This window comes from Amblyomma maculatum, chromosome 8, assembly GCF_055883805.1.
Source record: "Amblyomma maculatum isolate TAMU_Amacu chromosome 8, ASM5588380v1, whole genome shotgun sequence".
NCBI lineage: Eukaryota > Metazoa > Arthropoda > Arachnida > Ixodida > Ixodidae > Amblyomma > Amblyomma maculatum.
Genome location: NC_139351.1, coordinates 55,651,742 through 55,662,939, shown reverse-complemented (window position 1 = coordinate 55,662,939; position 11,198 = coordinate 55,651,742).

Here is an 11,198-nt window from a genome sequence, read left to right as displayed (position 1 = left end):
GCTGCACAGCATAGGTACCCCGCAAGAATCATACTGACCACTCTCCTATTTACCATATCGATGACAGGTCTCCCTGCCATGCTGAATAAGACCCCCGATCTAACATTCAGCAAGAACGCCGACGACATAAACATGTGGATGAATAGCGGAAGCGACGCTGAAATTGAGGGGAGTCTCCAAAGTGCAGCAGACGTAGTGAAGTATGCGGCCCAAAGAGACCTGGCGTGCAACTACAGAAGTCGGAGCTCTTTGTGTATGATAGATGCTGTTAGAACCACAGAGAAGTAGAACTTAAAGTTGTGGTGAGATGCCTGGAGTGCCTAGGGTAGAGGAAATGAGGATTCTAGGCATGTTCATTAACGAGTAAGGTTACACCAACACCGTAAAGAAATTAACCACGTATATAGACCAAGTGGTACACATATTCAGGAAGGTAGTGGCAAAGGAGGAGGACTAAAGGAAAGGAATCTTATAAAAAGGTAGCAAGCGTACGTAATAAGTCGGATCTGCTACGCCATGCCGTACATAAACATGAGCAAGCCAGAAATAGAGAAGGCAGATAAAATATTGAGGAAATGTGCCAAGTGAGCCCTGGGCCTCCTCATATCGACGTTGATGGAGCGGCTTGCGAAAAGGGGGGTACACAGCAGATGTATTGAGCGGGCAGAGAGGGTGAGAATAATCCAGTTCGAGCGGTTCGGCCAGTTTGAATCCTTCAGGCAATACTCGAATGTGTGGGAATCGGAGCAGAAAGTACCACGCACAAGATGGTAAACAGCCCGCCAGGAATGAGGCCCAAGATACGCGTCCCACCTATGTCGCAGAACTGGTCTCCGGGTATAACGAGGAAAGGCGAGAGCATAGGGCTAATGCCTACGTAAGGAAGCTGAGGGAGTACACCGGTAGCCCAGGTGGCTTATGTAGACACGTCGAGCGGACAGCACGGGGCGACTGTATCCGCGTTGGTCGACGGGACAGGAGCACCGACGGTATTGGCTTTGAGCCGCACGATAGATTACAACGTGCGGAATAGTTGGCGATAACGCTTGCTGTGGTTAGTACTAAGGCCACGACGATTTTGATAGTAAAAATGTTGTGCAGAACTTTGGAAAAGGCCAAACGCGCCCTCGAGGCGAGGCCGATAGAACTAACACAGATATAATATGGATTCCAGCTCAGTAGTATATTGCAGGAAATGAGGCTGCACACGAGCAGGCCCGAGCTGTATCACTGGGCGACCGTAGAGCGGCCCTGTTGCGTAGACATGGATGATTACTTGATTACGTACAACGAGATCACGGAACATTGTATGCTGGGTAGCAGGGTCTGTCCGCCGCCCGACCGTTCCCTCGGAAACGAGGAGGCAATTTCGTGGTGAATATTGCAAAATGGAAGTCCTATATGCCCCTTCTGGGTGTACATGAAAGTCTCGAAAGAGAAGAACGACCCATATTGAATAACGTGCCGTGAGAGGGGCCCTTTGAAAAGTGTAATTACAGGAATGTAGTTGCAGCTCGGGCGCCGACGAATGCATAGAAGATAGAGAAGCCTGGGAGACCTTGCTGCGGTGCGAGGACCGCACTCAACAGCAACAATCCATCCGCCTGGTGCTGAGGCATTGATGCGACAATGTATCTTCACCAGACCTTAGTTGCAAGGCTCCTGAGTAGGACTCCTTTCACCGACTTACCGGGGTGTACTCAAAAGAGTTCTATTTCGGTAAAAATCAAACGTGTGATGACGATGATGATGATGTGGGGCCTTGAAGTTATTGATGACGTCATTAGTGCTGTAGTTTTTGTACCTTTAAATAAAGGGTGACTTTATAAGTGTCGTACTACGTTGCGTATTGAAATTTATGTTGACGACATCAGTAGTGTAGTATTTCGTACTTTGAAATAAATAACCTTATCGCTGGTGTAGTATATCGTTCCTAGAAATGAGCGTGACTATGGCGTCATTGCATAGTGACGTCATCAACCGTGACGTGATGACCGGAAGTGATGTCATTAGGACGTCACATCGTGTCATGACGACACAAGGCGACTCTCGACTATACAATTCCGTACCGCAATATTCCTCTCAATCAACGTTGTGATGTTAGTTTTCTCGCCTCTGTCACTTGCAAAAGATTGGCATCCCGAGAGTTTTGTTGATTTAAATCGAAATAAATTGAGGCTGTGTTTTTCGAAATTTTTAGGGGAAGAAAAGGGAAGCCGAGCGTGTTCTTAAATTCACACAGTACCCCACAGCAGAGAAAGGTGAGATTCATGGCTCTCTTTCGCAAAGCGATAATGGCAGCCGGGTATACCCCTTGCTAATAGTCGGTGACGTTAGTGTCGCGGGCACCCTGATCTAGCTTCAAAACGTAGGGCACTGCCTCTTGAGGTATCAGAGAAATCATCCTTCCTGATGTGCATTTTCCGCTTTCGGTATAACTCCACATTTTGTTTCTTTTCCATCGAATTTATCCAATTTTTACCTTCTGTGTTTTTCACCTGTTGCTTAACCCTCTTTATTTCTTCGTCCTTGTGACTAGCATACCTACTAGCTAGTTTCCTAGTTCGTTTCCTTCATTGTGAGTCAACGCTTTTTAAGTACAGGTATTTAAATACTTTACCTGCCCATCTGTTACTGTCCAATTTCCTCAGGCGTTCCTCATATAATATTTTACTCTGAGCTTACCGTACTTCGAAAGATGCCCAGCCCATATCTCCCTGTACCGCCTTATTTGTAGTTTTGCCGTGGGCACCCAGTGCTAATCGTCCAACGGATCTCTCATTTAATTCTAATGTCGACTGTACCTCTGATTTTAGGCACAAAACCGTATTTCCGAAAGTAAGTTCGGGCACAAAAATTCCTTTCCAAATACCCCTCAAAACCTCATACCAATTGTGTCCCCACAATGCCAGGTATTTCATGGCATTGTATTTTAAGACCCTGATCAGTTGAGCCGTTAAAAATCATCAGACCCGACTTAACTGCGCTAAATTGCGCTAAAACTGAAGCCTAGAGCGTCCCCTTCGTCTCCGCAATACTTAACTAGAGTTTGCAATTCTTCCAGGCTCTCAGCTAGCAGCACAATATCGTCTGCATACATCAAACCGGGGAGGCGCTGCTCTACCGTCTTTCCACCTAATCTATATGACAAGTTAAAACCTAGGTTACTGTCTTGTATTCTCCGTTCCAGGTTTATCATAGAAAGCATAAACAACAGCGGTGATAGAGGACAGCCTTGTCTTAATCCTTTGCATACTTTGACATGTTCCGTACTTCTTATCTCTTCCCACGTAATTTCTACTTTGTTATCCCGGTATATTTCCTGTAGGAACTCTAATATCTCATAATCGATACCTTCTTCTTTTAATATGTTTCATAGGAGTTCCCTGCTTACGTAGTCGTACGCCCCGTTTATGTCCAGGAAGGCCAAATACAAAGGTCTATTTTCCGCTCTAGATATTTCGATGCATTGAGTAAGCACGAACAGGCTACCATCTAAGCGTCTAACATTTCTAAAGCCGTTCAGAAGTTCTCCGAGTATCTTGTTACTTTCTACCCATGCTTGCACCTTTAATATCACCGCCTGCATGACCAACCTGTACATAACAGATGTTATGGTAATCGGCCTGTAGGATTTTATGTGCATCCTTTCTCCCTTCCCTTTAAAAATCAAATTCATTTTACTCTGCCGCCACGTGTCCGGAATTTGCTTATTCGTTATGACTATTTTCAAAGCTTTTAACAACGTTTCCTTACGTTTTTGAACCAAGTTCATTAATCAGCTTGATCGGAATTCCATCTATTCCTTAGATGTGTTTTTAGAAATATTTTTGTTCTGCCTTTTTCCAGTTTAGATTGGTCAGTTTCAAGCTGCTTTGTATTCTGCAATCTTTTGTTGCTTCTTTATTTGCGGAGATTACCCTATTGTCGCTCTTAAAAGACTCGGCTATAACTGATGTAATGTAGTTTACTGCGTTGTCTCCCTTTAACAATTCCCCTCGTTATCTTGCATCCGTTCCTGCTTTCTTTGATTCTTCTTCCATAGCCAGCTTATATGGTTCCAGAAATTTCTTGCTCTGCCTCTAGAGGCATCGTGTATGTCAGCCATCCAGCGATCGGTGGACTACCTTATTTTACTTTGGACCAGGGCCTGCACCTCAAGTTTCTTTTGATGATATGATTCCAATTTTTGGTCGATTTCCTCCCGAGATACCTGTGCTTTCTTTGCCACTCGGTGTTCCCTTGAAGCAGCCCGTCGTTGTTCAATAGCTTCCCTGATTTCCTTATTCCACCAGCTCCGTGGCTTCCTCTTTCCATTCCAGCGGTTTGCTACTTTAACCTCCCTAATGTTCCTCCTTATTAGTAGTTCTACCTGTTCATAATCCCAATCTTCCATGGGGCTTTTCTCTATTGCTTCCTCCATGTCTGCTGCTATCTGCGCTATTTGATCGTCATTTAATTTTGCGTTTGCGTTTTGTCCAAGTGCCATTCCTCTATTCATCAGCCCCCCCCCCCCCCCCCTCCCATCTGCAGAATAATACGTTTATGATAACTTCCCAGACTACACTCCCCTTCTCCGTCTATTTCCATTTTTGTGACCTTGCTATAAATTTCCTGCGACATTAGACGGTAGTCAATGGTCATCACCTGTTGCGGAATTCCCACGTGATTTGGCCTTCACATTTTGTTTCTCTATTTACTCTAACTAGATCGTGTCCCTCACAGAAATCTAGCATTAGCTTCCCGTTACAATCCGTGTATCCATCCAGATCCTTGATGTGGCCGTTCATGTCCCCCAGCAGAATAATATTGGCCACGTTTCCAAATTGGCTTATATCGTCACTGAGACATTCAACAAGAAGATCCTTGTTTTCTTGCCTGCATTGGTGTCCTGTTCCTAAATAAGCTACCCCTAGCCATGTCCTTATTCCGGCAATTGTTCCCGAAACCCAGATATGGTCTTTACAAGATGATTTAATTCTTTGCCAATTTGTTCCCTGATGTATCAACATACCTACCCCCTTTCCGTTCTCGTTCTGTTGCACCCTTCCCAGACGTAGCCTTCTATAAACGGTTGATCTTCTAGATCCCTGAGATGAGTCTCGCAAAGAGCGCGCACACCTATTTTGTCATCTTTAAACTGCTGTTCTATCTCTAGCCATTTTGCTCTTTTTCTACCTCCTCCCATGTTTATGTAGCGGATCCTAGAGTTAAATTTCTTTTTTGTACTTTTCTTTCTCGACCTCCTCCTTGCCATTTTTCGGGACGCAGCCTACGTTATTACACTTTCTTCTGCTTCACTTATAACTACCTCTGTGCACGGAGTCCTCGCGGACCACCTAAAAAAGCTACAGCCCTGCCTGCCAGGCGCCAGCCGATCTCTGCTCCCACCCTTCTGTTAAAATGAATGCCGTCACGCTGAAAAGCCCTACCAAAACCTGCTTTATGCACCTCCCTGTTTACTTCAACCTCTTCGAAACACTTCTCCAGGCTTAAATTTCTTATGTCCTGACTAACTGTAACCACGTCTTTTTCCAGCTTTCCGTTCAATCCTAGCACCTCCGGTACTGTTCATACAACTATCTGCTCTTGCTGTGCTATCTCCATGATCTCGTCAACTCTCTTAGCTAAGCTTTCCACCATTCCTGCAGCGTCACCATTTAGGACTTCGTTCAGCCCCGCGGCTAATATCACTATACTTCGCTCTGCGGAATTTTTCAACAGCCTATTTTTACTCTCTTTCAGCACTGCCCTCATTGTGCTCCCTGGGAAGGCTCCAACTAACACTCTCTTATCACCTTTTACACGTTCTAAGATATTTTGCTGCACCCGCTCATGTTAGAATCTCCGGCGATAAGCACCTGGGCCTCCTCTCTCCCTCTCCAAACTGTTGGCTCCTGCTTTCGGTTATCTGTATCATTATCTCTGGGATTTTCATTCTTCCTTACTTCTTCCTTTTTTTCCAGCTTCTTAGTAGCTGCTTCTAAATAACTCGGTCGGTTCGGATCCGCCTGACCTACTTTACTTATGCCTTCCATGCCAGTGCTGGTCCCAGCCCCGCACTGAAATGTTCGTCCTCGTTGGTTCCAAGGATAAAGTCGGCCACTTTTTTTTTAATTTGAGGAAGCTGCCCAAGCAGTCGTACTTCATTTTCTAAATCATCCACACGAGACACTAAACTGCTCCTTTCTTGATCAAATCTATCTAGACTCGCACTCAGCACGCAACACCGGCACAAAAAGTCGCTGCCTTCCTCTTCACCTACAGAATCAAAACGCGTTTTCTTGAGATTAACCTGAGCCTCACACTGAGTACACTTTACCTTCTTTTGATTGCACATCTTAAGCATGTATCGACCGAACTATATGAATTACGAATTCTAAGAATATACAAATTGTCAAAAGAAACACAAGAAACGACTAGCAAACACGCGTTTAAATCAATTCTGCGAATGCCAATAGTCTAGAAAAAAAGTATTTATCTAAACAAGATAGTTTAACGCCGAGAAAACCTAGCTGCCGGCACGAAAAACCAGGCCGCTAGGACAAAGAGCTAAAATCTATTCTTTAGGCTGCACCTAACCTAACTAGCTGAAAAAGAAATAAAGTTAATAAAACAAAGAACCCATCTATTGGACGCTTCGGAAGCTCCCGCTGTCGCCTGTGCGTCCGTTCCCGGTAGCCACGTGCAATCGGAGGAGCGATGGAACACGCGTCCGCACCACACGGCTGACAACTCCAGTGTGGCCAGACTTCGGAGCGCCCCTTGTCGTTCATTAGAGTTGCGAATAGCAGATAGCCAACTGCTCCACATGTGGGACCCTAAACAAAGCATGGAACGCAGGCTGAAAATGCAAAAGTCGAACAAGAATCTTAGAAGACGAATCTCGAGACATAACAAGGAAATTGAAAGCTACGCGAGCAAACTGTGCGAACAAAACTGTCTCAGCAGATGCGACGAAATGGAGGGAGGCATGAATCTGTCCGAAACGTGGGGCATGCTACGGCATCTGCTGGACCCATCTAAACGCTTCATGAAGCAGAACAACCTGTGGCCGCACGAAATGGTCGCTTTCCGACAACACTTATGCACGCAGGACGTAGTGCTCCGACTAAGCATGATATCATAGACTCGCTATCGAGGGCCGCCAAAGTGATCCTGGGCCTAGACCTCACCAAGGCCTTCGACAATGTCAGGCACGAGGCTATCCTCGAAGGGTTCGAAGTGCTTGGAGTAGGGGAGAGAACATACAACTACATAAAAGACTTCTTATCGGGCAGAAAATCCTGCATGATGTTTCAAAATTTATAATACCCTAAGATAAAGTTAGGAAGCAAAGGTATCCCGCAGCGCTCCGTGCTTTTGCCTTTCCTATTCAACGTGGCGATGAGAGGCCTCCCGGGTAAACTTAACCAAATCAAGGGGCTAAACTTTAGCATGTATGTGGACGATATCAACCTCTGGATTAACCATGGGAGCGATGTGAGTACGGCGGAACGCCTGCAGGCAGCGACAGACATCATTGTCGATTACGCGGCTAAAAGGGGACTTTCGTGCTCCCCGCATAAATCTGAGTTATTCATTTTTAACCCCGAGTACCTCCGCTGCAAGAATAGCGGGGAGTTTCATATTCAGGTAGAGGGCAAACCGGTGCCAAAGTAGATAAGATCAGGATTTTGCGGATGGTCATCCAATCACACGGCCATAACAGAGATGTACTGAAAACATTAGAAAGTTACGCGATGCAAACTCTCGGGCTCTTGAGGAGGATCGCCACTAAAGGAAGAGGCCAGAGAGAAATATACTCAAACTAATCCAGGCATACGTATTAAGCAGGATCAGTTACGCCACGCCCTACCTCGACATCAAGGCCGGCGAAACAAAGAAGTTAGACTGCCTGATTCGAAGATACGTTAAGAAGGCGCTAGGACTGCCCATGGGTACCTCGAGCGAACGACTGCTCGAACTCGGGGTGCATAACACGTGGGTAGAATTGGCGGAGGCAGTGCGAGTCTCCTAATTAGAGAAACTAAGCAAGACCGAGACGGGCAGGGTAATCCTTTGCTAAAGTAGGCCTCAAACCAGAGAGAGCAGTTAAAAAAAGTCACAATTAATACGGAAAGTAGGAATGCCTGGGTAGACCCCCGCTTCCCTAGAAATATGCATCCAGAATTTAATTTATAAGAAGGGCCAAACGAGCCGAAGCTCTGGAGCGACGGTTCACGAACATGGGAGCGAAAGATGTAGTCTATGTTGATGCGGCAAGTGGCAAAACAGGTGTGGCGGTAGCTCTGGTAGTCGATGGTCGAGGGGCGCCGGTATCCACGGTAGCCATAAAAGGCCGCAACATAGAGACTGCAGAGGAAGAGCGACAGCGTTAACTTGCGTTGGAACGGAAGCCAAGTCCATAATTAGCGACAGCAAAACTGCAATTCAAAATTTTGGAAAGGGGACGATATCGCCGGATGCGGCCGAAATCTTCACCCGGAAAACGCTGAATATGAAAATTCAGTTAATTTGGACACCCGCTCACGCTGCCATCCCTGGTAACGAGGCGGCTCACGAGCTAGCCCGAGCTCTCTACTTCCGGCTAGCTGTTGAGCCCCCCAAACACTGGGCATACGACGAGCGTCTGCAAAATTACGGGAAAATCATCGACCATTATAAATTGGGACGTAGACTGGTACCCCCGCCAGATGTTAGACTAAATAATAGAGAAGCTGTCGCAAGGAGGCGGCTGCAAACTAATACGTTCATGAACAAGGTCGGGGCGTTTCAGGGGCTACCAGACCTTAGGGACAATGATCTGTGCAAACTGTGGGGCGAGAGGGACCCTCCACCACATAATTTGGGAGTGCCCACAATCTCCAGGGATAGGACAAAATATTACAAGTAGAGTAGCCTGGGATACCCTGCTGCGAACCGCGGACCCTGCGATCGAGCACCGCACCGTCCATATAGCGGAAGAGGCCGGAACAAGCCAAGGGCTACCTGCCAGCTTCTAATCCGCGGGCGCACGTCTCCCCGTCTTCCCGCGCACGCGTGCCGGGGCTGGTAAGAGGACGCCCATTTAAGATGGAATTCAAAGTTGTGCAACCTACCAATCATGTCAGTGCTGCTGGCACGTTTTATTTGTCGTTGATGTCCTTGGTCAAAATTCATTAAAGAAAAAAAGCTTCTGTGGCGCAATGGATTAACACCACGTACCTAATTGTAAGACATATGCTCGATTCCTGAAGGCACAATTTTTTTCGTTGCCTAAATTCACAACATTCATATAAATTACGACTATATTTCCTAGGGTATATTCCTCTTTAGGTTGCATAATACTATGTTTTTGTTGTTCTCAGCAGCAAAACCAACCGCGAACGCAGCGACGCGGGTGAGGTGGTGAAGGGTGGCTGTTCCTGGCCCTACGGAATCTTGTAGAGCACTATAGCTACGGGCTGGGATGGTATGTCAACGCCGCTTACGGCTAGCCAGCGACCGAATTTTTATCTTTTGTAGGCCGTCATTGCACCCGCCGCCCTGTTGTGGACGACGGTCGCTGCTTCGCGCGTCTATCTCTCCCTCTTATTTTCTTTCTTCTCTACTTTTTACTTTCCGCACGAGGCAGCGGAGGTGGCTCAGCTGCAGAGACAGTAGCAGGCCCATGCATTTTTGCTTCTTCTTTATACAGCCACAATAACAAACAACGCAGCCAGGATATAACGGTACGACACCAGTGACACTATACAATTACCTTCACCGTAATCAATTGCTTTCTCAGCGAGTGTATGTTACCTTTAGGTCGCGTTCAGAGATAGCTCTCATAAACAAACGCCTTCTAATGTACTTTGAATACTTTTGAAGCAAAAATCTTCGCTACAAGGATCAGAGCCGAGCTTCGGTATGCCGTATGTCATATGCGGTATGCCGCGACCGAGTGACGTGACAGCCAAGGCCAGCTGCGCAGCCCCCTCGCCAAGTTCTGCCGGCGTTGCAGATGCCCATAGGAACCCATTCATTTGAAGGTCATCGTAACTATCACTAACTATCACTTACTAGTTAAGGGTTGTTTAACTAGCTGTATTGGATCAATAACTAGTACTCAGAAAGTGCACGTCATGGTTACCTGACTTCGTGTGGAGCGGCGGTCTCACTTTCAAGTGAGGGCATCTTCATAAGTAATGTCGGTGTCATAGCGGCGTCATCGTTACTCGTCGTCGGCGGCGGAGGATATTTGTTAGTTCGCCGTAGAGCAACATCGACCTCAAATGGTTGCCATCTTTAGTATCCCCTGCGGTGGCTTGGGGACCTTCATCGCACATTGTCGTTGTAGCTGCGGCCTGGCGACAAAAAGCGGGCCCTTTACGGCAATGGGGACCTAACCCGACGGCTTGGTGACGCAAATTCACCGCTACGCAGGTAGTTCTCAATTTCTTGAGGTCGTTCACCGTGGTGGGGTCGTGGGGTGTCGACTGCAAATCCGCGGAGGCCAATTCGTCGTTACGGGCAATGACGCAGAATTTGACCGGCCTCACCTCAGTGGAAGCATAATGGCCGGTTGTTCGGAGACATCCAGGCGTCGCACTTCCAGGAGCTTGGGGGTCGTTGGTAGGCTTGGCGGCCGGGGCCAAGGGGCGACTTGCAGGAACAGGACAGTAGAGGCGAGGGCTTGGAAAATCACGTCGGGGCGCAGGTCGACGTAATGCTGCAGAGTAATTCATCGCTGTCGTTTCTTGTGCAGGAGCTGTCGGAACTGTCGCTTCAGGAACACCAAGCGCCTGCTCGACTAATTCATGGACGACGTCCGCGAGCGTCGCCACCTGCTGTTGTTGGGGTGATGGCAGCAATAGACGAAGTTTCTCTCGGACGATCTCACAGATGAGGTCTCGAAGGCTTCCTTCGCTAGTAGGTACGCTGCTGTAAGGGTTGCGCTGACCGGTTGTAGGGGTCGATCATAGCGGTGCATCCGGGTGTCCATCATCTTCTCAATGGTCGAGGCTTCACTTTCAAATTCGTCCACAGTTTTCGGCGGGTTCCGGACAAGCCCTGCAAAAAGTGATTCTTTAACGCCTCGCATTAGAAATTTCACTCTCTCACCTTCGGTCATGTTAGGGTCGGCGCGGCGAAACAGGCACTTCATCTCCTCTACGTAGACCAGGACTGGCTCGTTTTGTAGTTGAATTCTTGATTGGAGGAGGTCCTGAGCTCCT